The following is a 17,086-nucleotide window of genomic DNA, read 5'->3' as shown; positions in this document are numbered from 1 at the left end:
GACTGATTAGTGCAAACATGGTGTAATTTCGTTCAGTACTGTGAAAGTTACTAGCATACAAAAACTCACCGGCTGTTTCTTCCGAAATTTTGAAAAGGAGACCCCGATATTGAAAGGTAAGTCGTAGTTACGAAAAAATAACAGACAAGAAAGATATACTATCATAACAGAAACACGGCACGCAATTGTTGAATGGAATACCATGAAAAATTTTAATTGATGAAACCAGATTCGAAAGTCTCTGGACTAACAAACAAACAAAGGCGCTACCCAGAGTTTCTCGGAAAGTAGAAAAACCCTCAGTAAAACACGTTGGGCAATGAACATTGCTAACCCAAATGCATTCATTGAGCCAGTTTGGTATGAAAAATGTTCATGATGTAGGAAATTTCCCGGAAACGGAAACCCAGAGTCAACCGCATACTGATGCTGCTGCTGCTGCTGCTGGTGGAGCCACTGTCCGTGTAGTGAGCAGCAGCAAACGATAAAGGATGTGATTCAACCCAAGTCTATTCGCTCGCATCCCCTGATTGTGAGTTTCAGTCGGAAGTTACTACGACGACGGGAGGAAAAACAAGAACCGGCTCGGTACGAAAATACGATTTTCTCGAACCGACGTAATAAAACGTGTTGTACATGCTTGTCTATACCGACATACCCAACAGGCCGAGTCCGGTAATATGATTCTGGTGCGAGAAATAGCACCAGTGTACGAAGAGACAGTTTGGCGTTTTACTGTCCCCCGGTTTGCACTGTCGCCGGTTGGAGAATATTGGAATTTGATTGGAGTGACACTATTATCATATTGCCAGTTCCGTTTTGCACGTTTTCCCTACAATGGAAGTTAAACAAAGAGAAAACATAAATAGGAAGTTGTATAATAGTTTTGATATAGCACAAGTTTCTGTAGCAAGAAAATTGAATTATCATGCTGATGTCTCGCCTGCCTTGAAACTTTTTTGTTTGGTATTCCTTTTGTTGGATTAATGAGCTACGTATATAATACGGCATCATTCATCATTCCATTTTGTATCGTACACATTTTAGATTTAAATTATGTTTACGAATTGTCACCAGAAAGTTTATATTTATGTTGTTTGCGACTTTATTTCAAAATCAATATTTACAATATAACATATACAGAATAGTAAGAACTTATATCAAATATTTTTCAACGGGAATTTGGACAGAGCGTTGTAAAATATTCCGTAGTTTGTGGTTTCCAATCTAGCCATACACATTTGATTTAAGGACGCAAATCGGTAACTTATCGGTCGTGAAAAGTAATGGTTGAGAAATCCAAATGTTCCAAAGCATGACCGAAGGTATTTCAGATTTATAGGTTACGCCACTCGTCAGATAGTTGCACACAGTTAGCAAGTGAAAGATAGTCTCCAAAATCAACGATCTATGTATCATGCTTCGTTCGTTGTGACGCCACACTGCTAGAATGTAGTTGCTCTAAGCCCACTTTTCCGCACCTTCTGTCTCGCCAAACAATGTTCCTGCAATGCTAAGACCCCAAATCTGCGAGTTAAAAACAATACGAAATCAGTCTGCTTCCTCATCTCGTACAAATCAGACGTCAAAAGCACACGGCTTGCGAACAGCATCCAAACAAAAATATTGCCCGCGCCGCGCCCCTCAAAAATGTAACATATAGACACAGGAAAGTTCCGTTGACCCCAACTGCAAGTGAACTGAGTGAACCATAAAATAATTTTCGCCCATTACGGAAGAACACAATTGCGATTAACTTCTCGCAAGCGCGTCTTAGATCTACAGTGCACGTGGTGAAACAGTTGATCAAGGTGAAAAGTGAAATTGTTCTTACAGAAGTTTCACGCATACAGCTACATCATACAGGACAAGTAGTACAAATAACGTTCGAAAACAAGATCCCCGTGTATAGGGATCTTTATCCCACGGAAATTCACCAACATGATGTGGCGCCTCGTACCAGCACGGTTTATATTAAAATATTCATGTCATGTCAGTATCAAGAAGACGAATTCGTCTCTAACGACACTTGGAGAAACTTTTTCCCTAACATTCTCAATGGTGTTCGGGTGGAGCGAATGCGGCTGAATCGACCTATACCGTCTTGCTTGACTCTCGAGGTCAGATCATCTCAAGGTATTAACTACACACAAAGAACCCCATGCACATACCCTGCGCAGACGCCCAAGTGCCAGTTCTGTAACCAGGCGGCTCACTACCGTAAGCCATGCGCCAAAAAACTAAAGAAAATTCATCTACTACTTCATAAATGTCGGACAAACAATATTCCACGGTATTTTCAAGCCTATCATTAACGTACCTAGGAAAGAAATAAACAAGAAAGAAGATGACAATACCAGTCACTCGAACAGACAAAAGGCACCAAACATGTAACAGCGAAAATCAAAGCTCTAGCGACGATGACATGGACACAGACACAAACGAGGGAGAAGGTAAACGGATTTATTAGCAAGTGACAGAGGGTAAACCTGACAGTTGCTCGCAACCAATAAAGACAATTTACACAAGAAGCGGAAAACACTGCGCCCAGGATAGTCGACAGAAATAATATAGGGTAATTTATTTTTTTACAACCAATATTGAACTGTAAATGGAATTGTATTTTTAAAATGAATATTATTTTCAAAAAGGTGAACAACCCTCAAAGTTTAAGCCTTGATAAATAAATAACTTATAACAATAATGTGAAATATATTTTATTGCTCATGAGACATGGTGTGTAACACTTAGTAAACACATTTCGTTAATGCACTATATAGCAAATTTCTTACATACAGTTTCATCAAATGCCAAATCCTATTCTGATAATGTGTAATAAATTGGGCTAAACTAACAGCTTCATTGTACTTAACCGTTATGTACTCTTCCATATTTCAGGTAATAAAATTCCCCAATGTGTTGTTTCAGTTTGTTCGATTGCTGATCATGATGAAATCTCTCGTGTTCAATTTAACAGATCTAGGATAAATTTCGGAGATACAACTTCCAGACTCATCATCTTTAAGTGGATTTCAATACAGTGTTAGATTCAGTGAAACGAAGTGAACGGTGGAATAAAATTCTTGAACATCACTTTCCAACAAGACTGATTGAAACTGATTCATATGAAACTGGAAGGCTATCAAGCATCAGAATAGCCGGAGATAAATCTGACACGTTTGTGAACGTGAAGTTCGATGAATTGAAGCAGGGCGATTCGCTTTCTGACTTGTTGTTGACCATGAACTTACGAAAATCTGGAGTGGAGTGCAAAACTATCATGTTGAGATTTAACATGCTTCGTGACTTCACTGTGATGATCTCCCAAGACCAAGTCGTCGTATGTTCAAGCTACACCCAGGAAGGGCCCGCAGTGTCAGTATATTCGTAGCACTAGCACGGCAATTGTCCTGTACACTAAGAATCGATTGCGAAGTCTGTTGAATTGTAAGCTCTGACAGGACAGAGTACATGGCAGCTGGCAGAGAACGATACAATCTGAACGGTGTTGGTTCCGAGGTAGAAAGCGATAGGATATGGCACAAAGTCGCCAATTTGTAATATTTTCTAAAATTTGAAAAACTTTCTAAAATTTGAAACTTCCTAAAATTTGAAAAATTTCTTAAAATTTGTAAAATTTCCAAACATTTGCAAAATTTCCTAAAATTTGCAGAATTTCCTAAAATTTGAAGTTTCCTTGAAACGTTTGAAAAATTTCCTCTAATTTGTAAATTTTCTAAAATTTGAAAAGTCCCCTAAAATTTGTAAAGCTCCCTAAAATTTGTAAAGCTCCCTCAAATTTGTAAAATTTTCTAAAATTTGTAAAGTTCACTAAAATTTGTAAAATTTCCTAAAATTTGTAAAACTCTAAAATTCGAAAAATTTGTAAAAATGCCCTAAAATTTCCAAAATTTCTTAAAATTTGTAAATTTCGTAAAATTTGTAAATTTCTAAAATTTGTAAAATTTCCTGAAATTTGTAAAATTTCTTAAAATTTGTAAATTCACACAATTTTGTATAACTTCGTAAATTTTCGTTAAATTTCGTACAATTTCGTCAAATTTCGTAAAGTTGCGTAAAATTTCGAATATTTTCCTGATATTTCGCAATATTTTGTTAAATTTCATAGAATTTTGTGAAATTTCGGGGTGCTTTCGTGAAATTTCCTAAAATTTGTAAAATTTTCTAAAATTTGTAATATTTTCCAAAAATTTTAAAATTTCCTAAAATTTGTAAAATTTCTTAAAATCTGTATAATTTCCTAAAATTTGCAAAATTTCCTAAAATTTTGATTTGCGCAATTACGTATAATTTCGTAAACGTTCGTTAAATTTCGTACAAACTTCCTGATATTTCGCAATATTTTGTGATATTTCGGGGTGTTTCGTGAATTATCTTAATTTTTTTTAATTTCATGAAATTTCGCAGATTTTCGTAACATTTCGCAAAATTTTGTAGCTTCGTAAATTTTGTAAAATTTTCTTTAAAATTGATAAAATTTCCTAAAATTTGCAAAATTTGTAAATTTCCTAAAATTATTAAAATTTTTAGGTGTGCGCCGCGCCGCCGATTTCAGAAAAACAGTCGGCGCGCTGACTGTTTTTACCTAAAATCGGAGGCGCACACCTCTAAAAATTTTCCAAAATTCGTAAAATTTCCTAAAATTTGTACAATTTCTTAAAACTTGGTAAATTTTCCAAAATTTTTGAAATCTAAATTTATAAAATTAGTAAAATTTCCTAAAAACTAAAATTTCCCAAAATTTGTAAAATTTCCTAATATTTATAACATTTCCAAAAAATTATAAAATTACCTAAACATTGTAATATTTCCTAAAAATTGTAAAATTTCTTGAAACTTGCAAATTCGCAAAATTACGTACAACTTCGGAAAGTTTCATAAACTTTCGTTAAATTTCGTGAAGTAGCGTTGAAAGCTTTTCTGATATTTCGCAATATATTGTGAAATTTCGAAAAAAATTTATGAAATTTGGAGGTGTTTCGTGAATTATCGCATTATTTTTATTTAGCGAAATTTCGCAGAATTGCGTAATATTTCGCAAAGTTTCATGAAATTTCGTGCAACCTGTGAAATTTCGTGAAATGCGGATTTTTTTCCGTTGCGGTGGAGCATTTTATGCGGCATCAGAAAACGCTTGAATATCACTCAGTATGCACGAATTAAAATAAAACAAATTTTTGATGTTCTCGTCCTACTGGAGCTATAGCGCTAGGAGTCCCGAAAGGCCTCCTTGTGAAAATCACTCACTACAATTGCAGACAAGACGGGAAATGTCACCCACTGAAACACTGCTTAAGGCCAATTGCAGCGGGCCGTAGTTCTGAATGTCAACGGTTCAGGTATGTGCAGGCGTAGAGACATCAAGACCGCGTGTATTTTCGCAAAGGACTCGAGCGTTTATGCGTAAACGTCTTCGATTCACGTGGGCGTTTCCTTGTCGCGTGTGCCAACAAGTATGTAACTTCACGTGTATAATTTCGATTTTATAATCGTGTGTGTCCATTCGCATATTCGCCTGTGTTGTTGGATAATCGCGCGCGGACCGTGAATCTGATACTTAATTGTCGGTGCACGGTTCAAATGATAGAAGAAAGAGAGTTCTTCCGTATCACTAGAGTTCCCGGTCATGTCGCCATGGACTTATAAAAAAATAACGATCATATCCAATAGACAATTGGATATGATCGTTGAACATGGGCGTTTCTGGGTTCGCGTTAGACCGCGCTTGTAACTTCGGAAGTATCAAAACGTTCACCTTATTGCTGGGGTATTATCATGTTTGTGCGATCGCGGGCAGGTATGCGTGGATGATCGCGAAGGGCTTAAGCGTTCATATGTAAACGTGTTTGTCGTACGTGCTCGCGTGTATGTGACTTTGCGTGTATAAATTCGATTTTGTAACCGTGTGGCCATTTACATACCCGCGTGTGTTTTGGGATGGTCAATGGGACCGTCATTTTGATATTTAGTTTTCAGTGTACGGTTCAGATTCTGACAGGGAGTGAGTTACCGCATATCACTAGAGCCCCCGCTCATGTCACGTGTTGTTTAGTTGACCTGTGAGCTTTTTTTAAATTGGTTCATGAACCTAGGCTGCTGGTACCAAGGATAGAGACTTCCGGAAGTGACCGATTTATCATCATGCGAGCGCGGATGTTCGAATCGGAATCAAATCCAATGCACGAATTGAACACCGGTAAAAACTGACCAACGAATCCCAAGAAGGATTACTCACTTTTCTATCATATACGCCAGCTCTGCATCCATTCGCTAACCCATCTGTCACAAATATTTAGACGAACACGTACACTGATATAGACATACGGCTAGCTCACTAACCGTAGTACTAAAAACTTCAATTATTGTAACCCAATTACTAATAGGCTTCTACTTTTACATCTTCTTAATTGGCCCGTAAACGATGACGAAGTCGACCGATGAATCAACACAGAATGACACCTACTGCGAGAGCCCCAACCACCAGCACCGCCATTAAACTGCGGAACAATGTCTGCAAACACGGCCCACAACAAAAGCCCACGCCAACCCGCCAGTCGGCCACGCCAGCGTGCACAGGCTAATGGTGGATCGTTTGTATGGGTAGGTGCAGAGTATGAAGAAACCCATAAGCCCGTTCGGTTTCCTCGATGCACCACTATCGAGGCGTAATACAAGAACCATCTTAAAGCAATTGTTTGTCAGAGGTTCTTTAAAACTGGTGCACAAATACGCTTGATGATGTTTGCAAAACTGTCAAACCCATCAACCAAGGAGAGGGATATACAGGGTGTTTGGTTCGTGGTTAAGAATCTCTCGGGGGGTGATAGACTGCTCTATTTGGAGAAAAAAATTGTTCTACACATACCACTAAATCTCAACCGTTACAGAGTTATTGAACTTTTTGTGTAAAAAACTTAATTGTCTTAAAATACCTCTAACTTTAAAAGTATACTTTGTATTTTAAATATTTTAGTTCCATTCGAAAGGTGAGAAAATTTCCTATTGAATGATGTTCTCATATCTTTTAAGTAATTAGTTTTAATTACCTTTTAGCTGTAAAGTAGTTAAAAGTTAGTGTTTTTGAGAAGGATTTTGCTAATTTTCTCAAAATAATGAAGTATGATTATAGCAATATCCATTATCCAAAAGTTGGGTTTTAGGACGATTCATAATTTGTTCTTGGACGTCATATTTCTATCTCTTCTCATTTCTTTGTAATTTCATTACTATACTTTTCCTGTAACCGACTTGCAAGTGCTTAAAAGACTCTAATCTAAAATATATGCTTTATATCGTTATTTACAAGATTTCATTGGAAAGCTGAGAAAATGTCCTATCAGTGTATGTACAAATATCTTTTAGTTAAGTATACTAAATGATTTTTTACTAACGAAATAACTCAAAATTTGTTTTTTTAAGGATGTTTTTTAATTATTCTAATTATTAATCAACAAAATTTATCGTTACTATTGTTCATTTGATGCCCCTTAATGTTCTCTATAACTTTTTATTTGACACTTTGTCTATATCTCTTTTCATTTTGCTGCTATTTAATAGTTAACACAGCATGAGCTCGCCACAAATGTAGTGGGTTCGAAATCGTTATTTTTGCATATGAAACGATGTGATAAAAACGATTTTGCGTCGAAACCAAAATAGATAATTGAATGGAGTCAAAGAAAGAACTGTAGAACTTGCTGAGATGCATTATTTCCATGATAATAATGGTGATGTTTATTATTTACTATTTTAAGAAAATTAACGAAAATGCTAATAATAGCACTAACTTTAAACTAATTTACTTTTAAAAGAATACTAAATTCACTTAACTGAAAGGTATTAATACATTTTTCACTGTAAAATTTTCCTGGCTTTCGAATAAAAAGAAAAAAAAGTACAATAAGTGCCATAATTTTTCAATTAGAGCTGGTACTAGTGAAAATGAGATAAAAATATCCAAGTTGAATAACCCAAAACCGTGAAAATAAGAAAAGGTAAGTGTATCATGTCAAAGAACGAAGTAAGCAGCTCATCAAGACTAACAATCTGAATTATTAAAATGATGAAGTTAACTATTAGGATTTTCAAGAAATGAACGAAAAATCGCTTAAAATAGTTTAATTTTCAATAAATTACTTTGAAAAGACTACTTAAACTCATTAGCTGAAACATGTGAGGGCATCACTCAATGCGAAATTTTCTCACCTTTCGAATGGAACTAAAACATTTAAAATACAAATTATACTTTTAAAGTTAGAGGTATTTTAAGACAAATAAGTTTTATACACAAAAAGTTCAATAACTCTGTAACGGTTGAGATTTGATGGTATGTGTAGAACAAATTTTTTCTCCAAATATGGCAGTCTATCACCCCCCGAGAGATTCCTAACCATGAACCAAACTCCCTGTATACTAGGAAAATATGCTAGAGTTGTGGCAATATTTTTAAGTTCCACAAAAACAAACTCTCTTCATTAGATACTTGAGATGTTCTCCTCTACCCTCGGAGACGACCAATCCTCTGAATGACTCAATCCGCTCAAACTGAATGCACATTTGAACCATTTGTCTTTTTTAACAGCCAAAGGTAATGGTCGAGTAAAACAACGTTTTTCTAGCTGCCAGATCAAAAGTGTCGACAACCACCAACAAATCTGGTCATGCCATACGACGGCCATAGGCCCAGCACCAACCCGTCCCAACTCAGTAAAAATATACTCGTGCCTTAGATAGCCTCAATTAATCAGATATCACTTATTGGTTGATAACAGGGAACATCAGTCGTGTTCAGTAGCTATCCAACTGAACAAAGCCAAATTAATACGCTCTGTATAGTGGCCACTGCTCTATCGCCGATACGAAAAGCAGCACTGACAGATGATCAAGTGTCACATCTTATTCATAGCTATAGGTTGGAGGAATACGTATTACTTGATGTCATGGCCGAAAGAGTAGGTCAGCGACTCACCTTGAATATTTTCCAGCTTTATTTGTAAAGAAAATAAGACGCTGAATATTCGATTTGGAATCTTTCTGATTAAAATGGACATTCTCTAAAAATTTCGGTTTACCCAATTCAGGTTGGAGTTCCGTGGCCAATTCGGAACGGTTTCCACAGAGACGAAGGTAATCGCAATTGACAACGCGAATCCAGTTCTCTCTATATTCGGAATAACCTAATTAAATATAATTATCAGAAGCCGGATAATGCTAATTATATTTTCCTCATTCGAATTGTATATATTCTCATAAAAGTAGATTTTTGCATCATATTGTGACGATGTCCAAATTTTCATTCCAGTCTGATTGGTAGGAAGTTGAAAAGCATACACAACGCATATGCGACCCGAATCCCCATATTTCGTGTGGCTCGAGATAAATTTCCCCAATGTGTACGCTTCCGCCTCTGAAGGGGCCAATAAAACAGATGAGTGCAATTTAGAAATAGTACCTAGTACCTACATGGTGCGAATGACGCGGCATTGCCGTAGAAAACTAGGTTGCCCATTAGAGATGGTGCTTATCAACCGCAACAGTCTCTACACAACTTGGAGGAAACGTTGCTCAAATTGTGATACTCGATTCTTAATTAAAAAGTTCTAACCCGGTGCCGGCTTTGCAGTTCTCTTGCAAACACACTCAGGCTGTAGAACTGAGCTCGGTAACGACGTAAGTTCGTGGAACACATACCGCCGATACGAGTTAGGTCTAGAGTCTACTGTTTTGTGGGTGGAAATCTTGTGATATAAATGTAGCAGGACGAAAACGAGTACAAAGTTGAAAACTGACGAAAAAAAAAATGAAACAGAGGGCTCCTTCTGCGGTATCAAATTTCTTAATTTCAGCAGCAATTTTACGACGAATCTGAATCTTCTTCTACATCGAGGTACAACTGACTGCAGGTGCTTTAGTCCGGAAAGTTTTCTCTTACGTTTGACTGCACAATTGGGAAAACAGGAAAAAGAAACGGATCTCTGATAACGGATAGCTACTGCAAAACTGCAACCGTAGAAATCGCAGAAAAGGAGACTGGAGAAATCCTTCTTATGGTAGACATCGATTAAAGCATATACCAAGATAGTACAGAAAGGCACAATCTTCGTGTCCCATAGTAGCGGATAAATTGTTGCATCTGGGGTCCTGGTGCTGGCGTGGTAGGGAATATAAAACTGGGAGCATCGTTTGGACGGAAAAGTAGGAACATATGACATATCTAAATCTGACCATCCCTCTTTTTTTGTTTGAGACATCATACCACTGGTGAACATGCTATAATGGAAAATATGATAACGGGTGTGGGTATTACGTAGACGGAGCCATTTGCACAACGGAATGTTCGGTCAGTAAAAAGAGGGACGGATTATTTCAAGCTCATATTCTAGTTAGCTTGGTAACCGATTGTCACTTTACTCTGTACCCAGAGGAATATACTGGTGGCTTTTCCTGCAGCGGATACGTGCTGCATAGATAAGTAGCTTCAAAATTTGTAAATCAAGAATCTTGATGTTTGTTTTATTGATGGGGATGGAAAAGAAAGCATATGCAAAAACCTGATGGCTTGCAAACCCCGCATAAAAGTTTTTAGTGTGCTTCCTATAATTGTTTCTTCTGGAGTAGGAGTGGTAATAGCACCCAAAGTATTACTATTATTAAAAGTATTACAACTAGATTTGTTGAGTAATCTAACAAATCTTGATAGAACCTATGCTGCTATGTATAAATTTTAGCCTAGATGGCTACAATTTATGAAAGAGTGATTCTTTTTAGACTGAAAGCTTTTGCATACAAAAAATAAAAACAGGATTCACTGGTTGAACATTTTGGCAGATATCAAAACCTGTTATATGAAGTAAGAAAAAAAAAATTCCAAAACATTAAAAATTCAAAGATCACAAAGAACATTTTGCCTATACTCTTGGATCACGAGAACGACTCATACCTCTGCAGTCGAAACGCTCTAACGCCACCGTTTCCTGTTTGTGAATGCCACTCCACTAGCTCTCTATGGCGATCCTCCTAGTAATCACGCAGGCACACCTTCCTTTGATCCTTCCGCATGTTTCCACCACCACCAGCCACTTTTATCCAACAGCGTAACCCAGATTCCCCAACCTTACTCCACCCGCGCCCACTTCAGGGGCCTTTTACCAACCACACCTTCACTGGTACTACATCACACCACACATGCACCCATACACAGGTAAGCCGTGTACGTTGAATGCTTGCCGCTAGTGCTACTGTTGATGTTGAAGCCGACGAGATGACGATACGATACTCTCGGTTTTTTCCCCAGTATTTGCAACTTCACTTCTTCTTGCTCACGAGATGCAACAGCGAAAAAAAAAGAACGGAACTACTATCAGTACCTACCCAGCGATTTAAAAATGTATGCAACTTTAAAAATTCACTTTCGTCTCATCAACGAACATACTGGCTCGGCCAGATTAGGAATGCACTGCGAAATAACTGAAACTCACGACGATCCGACCGGAAGAGGAAAAATCAATCGTAATTCACTTTTGCGTACAAACAGCCAGCCGTCCCGGAAGAGTGAAACTTTTTTTTCAGTTCGACCTCCTCGTCGCTACTTGACTCCAATTCTCCAGCAAAATTGATGTCGCGATTTTTTCTTCTGCCTCTTTGGCCAGCGAAACACACCTAAATTTTTGCTGTCATCTACGATGAGACGAAGGAAAAATCCCGTTTTCGTCGTTACATTGGACTTACGGTTCTCACAAATTCACAAACCCACCGTGAATTGTGCACATATCACTTTCACAACAGTTTATCTCCACTTGAACATGTATTTAGTGATAATTTTCACGATTTCATTTGAGACGAGACAATCGCCAGACTATCGAAATGAGTTGTAGTAGTAGGACTTGCATTCGAAAAACGTCGTCGTCGTCGACGTCGCTCTTGTCAGTGTACCTTTTTCTGCTGACTGATACTCTCTTCTCCCTCTTCTCTCTTCTTTTTTTGATTCGTAGTTTTCTTCTTTCTACTGCCAACCGCAGCCAGCAATCTGTGCTTCTTTCGTTGGGCTCTTTCTCTCTTCTACAACTTTAGTGAATGGTCGCTCAATTCATTGAACGTAAAATTGGGGTACTCGGACAGTCACTCAGTGCATTATAGATGCTCGATTACTGTTCTACACTGAAAATATTTTCCAGAGGTTTGCAGCGTCCGCATGAACCTTGCATTGTATCCAGACAGCCGAAATTCGACGAGAATATTTCAAATGGGCACATAAAAAACGTTAAGTCTGGTTAATACATCAAATGGACACCAATAAAGCGGGTGTTCAATAAAAAAATGAGATTTTTTTCAGTCATGTAGTTAAAAAACAAACAAAAAATCAACGAATTCAGCATTTTTATTAACATAATGTTTAAAACGTCAATGAATATTGGAGAAGCCCTGCTCAGCCGTACGACGCAACTTAGTCGCGATGCTCTCACAAGACCGCTTGACGGCACTAACATGCATCTTCCGGCTATAATTCCGGATCCTGGTAATTAGCTGCTTGGTATCCTAGGCGCGCCGATTATTTTTGTTCATTAGGGCACTGAGGGAACCGAAAAAAAATCCTCAATGGGGCAAGTTGGTCGAGTTCCTTTATTTCGGCACGTACGGTACCCTAATAAACATCTTAGGGGCCATGCATAAATGACGTAGCATTTTGGGGGGTAGGGAGGGTATACCAAATTTGTGACGAAGTGTGACGATGGGGAGGGTAGGGTTAGTAGTCGGGCGACGTAGCATTAAGTTTAAATTTTTTGACGGGCATCAAAACCTATTGATTAGAGAAAACAATTCAATGTTCCTCCATTTCCAAGAGAAATAAATTTAAGTTCGCACAAGTTAATTTTCATGCGGTTTTTCATGATGTATATTTTACGATTCGTGGAATTACAAGCTTGCAAAAATACGGAAAGATTTTGTATGCGGATTTAATTTGCTGCATTAGTTAGTTAATGTTGCTAACTAATACACTTAGTTTGGAAGCTGAACTATATTTTGTCTTCGGATTCAACTAAATAAAAATTAGCAATTTAGATGAACGTATTCTTGTTAGAATCATTGGCAGCTGCAGGATTTCGAACTGAGAGAACTTCTCTTCATGCTCTCCATGACATAAAAAATTCAACACAAAACTATCAACACTATATTTGTCATGAAATGAGCTTATTTTGTACGAAATTTGTGTTATAATGAAAATGTTGATAAAAGTCGTCAAACATTTTGAAAGGACATGTATTCGACATAATTGTAAAACATATGTAATTTTTTTTCATCCTCCGGTCGCGTTGCACAGGATGAGGGGGGGGGGGGTAGGTAAATGCTACGTTATTTACGAGGGGGAGGTTAGAATTTTGTGACCAAATGCTACGAGGGGGGTGGGAGGGGTCAAAAATCGTCGAAAAAAAGCTACGTCATTTGTGTACGGCCCCTTATGATCCAAGAGCCTAACGACCTGTTCAGGGTATAATTCAAACAATATGTGGAATCGTTGGATTATATGGGTTGAAGTTCGTGTATTATTTTTTTTATTAGGGTATCTTTTTTCTGTTCAAGATACTCCAGCGTTTTCTTGGCGTAATAGGCGCCTTGTCCGACCTTACGGCGTCTTGTCCGGCCAGAAGAAGTACTTCCCATCCGCATGATGCTCCGTTAAGAACAGCAGAAGAATTTTCTTAAAACACTTCTCCTGGTACACATGTTGATTGATGGGCACACTGCTCGACTTGAACCACGGCTCTGTCCAATATGGCATTGGACAGCAAACTTTTTTTTTTAAATTTATGCTTAAACTTATATTTTACTTTGAAGGTGTGGCCGACTTGTCGCTGGAATAGTAGCTGTCATTTACTGGAATGTCTTCGAGAGCGAAGAGTAACTTTCGTCGCCCAGCACGAACGCCGTCCCGCGGTCATTGTTCGTCATCCACCTGCACGGCGATTTCACGATCGCTATCTGCTCGTCCGTGTACTCGGGGGACCGGGTCTTCTTCCGACAGATAATGTCCTTCATCTTGAGGGGTCGGATATGTTAGCAGTGATATTTTCGGCCGGCCTCCCGCAAACCCTTTCCGTTCTTGTTTGTCGAAAAGCTTTTTCAAAGCTTCCTTCTTCTTGTTCGTCACTATCTTTGCCGGACGGCCGCTACCGATAAATTTGCAAAAAATCTGTAAAGAATCTCAATATTTCCAAAAGTCGGTGGAAATCTGTGATTTTTTCATCAAATTTCCAAAAATCTGTCATCTGTGAAAAAGAATGTGATGAAAAATTGTGAAGCAAATCTGTGACATTACAGAAAAATCTGTGAATATGATAACCCTGCATGCCACCCCTTTCTAGGGAGTCCAGCGAGAAATTCTCTTGGAGAGAAAAAATTTAACTGCTTTCACTAAACATTTTTTTTAAGAATTCGTTACGTTGTAGGAGAAGAGGAATAGATAAATTCGTGACATTTTGTTACATAGGGGAGGGGGTGATAGTTTTGGACAATTGTTGCGTTACGTAATTTATAAATGGTCCCTGCCTTGTTTTGTACATGTTAGCGTTCACTTCCTTTCAAAAACCAATGATTCATATACAGGGTGTCTGATAAGGAGTTACCGGATTTAACCCAACACATCTGCCGAACTGCTTATGTGAGCTAAGTCAGATTTACACTGATGACAGCTTGTTCTGGTGTTGATAATTCACTAGAAAGGTAAAGCCTCAGATAAATCGAAAAATGTAGATTCTTATAAATAGAGCGAAGATTTCCCTGCATTTGACCGACTATGATAAATTTTCCAATATCGTGTGCGTAAAAACTTGATAATTTGAGCCTTCGATTGACCATTAGAATACAATATCCGGCACAAATTAAAGTGTGGGTAGCAGTTTCTGCTGATGAACTAGGGTCAAAATTAATGCCACTTTTCATCGAGAAAATGTTTTAAAAGCGACTTTAGAAAGTTGTCCGCACAAAAATTACGGTTGCCATGAAAGTTTCAACAAGGTTCGACACCGTCTTATAAAGCGCGCGTTAACCAGTGTTGGGTAAAAAAGATGGGTGAGTGATGTCAGACATAACCGCAATGAATACACAAGTTTCTCCCTTTTGACGTGTGCCATAAATTGTCATCGGAATCATCAGGTAAGTCGTTTTGATTTTTTTTAATTCGTAAAAAATATCGAGTTTAGTGTTCTGGAATATGCATGCACTTTAAAATTATGGACATTTTTTCCCAGGACGATATTTGCAAGCAGTGTCCCTTATTTAACAGTACTATTAGGTATTTACAACAAAAACTGAGCACAAAGCGTAAGAATATTTAAAAATTTTGTTTCGCTATCACAAGATCAGAATTCTAAAACCAAGTACAACCACATGCTCTCTGCCTTTAATTTTAAACTAATCTATCGTTTCGAACGATCATCCATCTTTTGGAATTGATCGATCACAATCAGCAACTTTAAAAAACAATCTATCAGTACAAATACTCAGAGAATCAGAGAGCGGCGACAAATATTTTGGAGTCCATTAATACTTAAGACATGACGTGGCAGGAATTTTGAACTAAAAAGAACAGCTACTCAAGCTGGAAAGGGTAACTTCTAACCTTAAAATTTTCAGTTTTATGTTGTAGAACAGTCAAAATTATGAATCAAAAGCTAAACCACAACAGAGTCCTTAGGTTACATTCCTCTAAAATAGCTTTCCCAGTCTATCCGGCCTGAGTGCATGTGCTGGTAATCTCTTTATGTATTCAAAACACAGTTCTAAACCTGTTTCAAATGAAGCAACAAAGAGAACGGCAGCGTACTCCAATATTAAAGTGATTGTCTCCGTTTTAATTCCACTTCTGAACTCCTATGTTAAGCACTACGCTGTTGAATACACCCTAAGGTACCTGACTGATATAATACATTAATGCTTGCAAACATAGGATAACAGTTCAAACCAATCGGTGCTTTATCTTGGTCGGATGGCATTACGCTTGGGTTGACTATCAAGAATCGCTACAGATTAACTTCACGTCTTGAATCAAACTGAAACTGCTCTAAGATCGCTCAATCTTCTCGCAAACCAAAATCTACTCACAGAAACATGTCAGATGCCTCAGTGATAAAAACCCGCATTACGCTTATTCGAAAAATGAAACGTGAGTGTCAATAGGCTCATCACCAACAAACTGCCGGAAACGTGTATCAACCCAACGCACACACACAAGTAGAAAACAAGCTAATTTATACTAACGCAACTCACGAACAACACACACACACAACATGTCACCACTGCCGAAATCCCGAAATCACCACTGCCGAAATATGTTATTTCAACAGTATCACCTCGCACCAGTTAAACCATGTAAAACTTGCATCCGTTTCCCTGTTGTTTGCAGTCTATTGTGGCGTTCCCCACACATGCCGTGCATAGGCCATGTACACGAAGGATTGTACCGTTCGGACTATATAGTCATGATGTTGCTCGTTCAATATTCGAGCGACGAATGATTAAAACGCACCCGCGCCACTCACTTGGATGCGACTGTATGCATATTCCAACATAACCGAAAATCCATAGCGTTTACCGCTTATTGTGCCGTCTGGACAATACAGTCAACATGTTGCTTGTTTGGCAAGTGAGCATCGACTGATACAAAACGATCTGGTGTAACTTGTATTAATAACATTCCCGTATGTGATGAAATGGTTAGATGCTCCCTTTTGACGGCTTTGCTTGAAAAAGGTTTGCAAAATTCGCATTTTCTCCGTCGTTTTCGAAGGATTTTCTAAAAATCCGTTTTTGCTTTATTTATGGTAGTCGTACATACTTCCCTCAGTTCGATTTATAATTTGTGATTAGAACAGATTTAGCAACAAGCTGAATAACGAGCTATCGGTGTTTGAGATTATGATTTTCGATGTACTAGTTTTATATGCAAATCATTTCACTTACACTAATTGGCGGTTTGTTTTCCTCCAGCTGTCTGTCAACCAACTTAAGTATATGAAAACGTTTATAATAGTGTCGAAATGCTCTATGTCGCCATAAAACATATTCCGGA

At 37.9% G+C, this 17,086-nt stretch overlaps 1 protein-coding gene across 3 annotated transcripts in view; it reads right to left on the bottom strand.

Annotated features, from left to right (window-relative positions):
• Positions 1-17,086, bottom strand: part of LOC131693309 (catenin delta-2) — a 77,425-nt gene that overhangs the window by 58,681 nt on the left and 1,658 nt on the right. The window contains exon 1 of one of the 3 annotated variants that reach the window (XM_058981024.1): positions 10,961-11,950. The exons of the other annotated variants lie outside the window; for them this stretch is intronic. The gene's annotated coding sequence lies outside the window, so the exon portion shown is untranslated. Of the gene's footprint in view, positions 1-10,960; positions 11,951-17,086 lie in introns of those variants that run through there. 3 annotated transcript variants of the gene reach the window in all.

The sequence above is a fragment of the Topomyia yanbarensis genome, chromosome 3 (genome assembly GCF_030247195.1).
Source record: "Topomyia yanbarensis strain Yona2022 chromosome 3, ASM3024719v1, whole genome shotgun sequence".
Taxonomy (NCBI): Eukaryota; Metazoa; Arthropoda; class Insecta; order Diptera; family Culicidae; genus Topomyia; species Topomyia yanbarensis.
The sequence above is the reverse complement of the archived record's forward strand: the minus strand, read 5'-3'. Positions and strand labels throughout refer to the sequence as shown.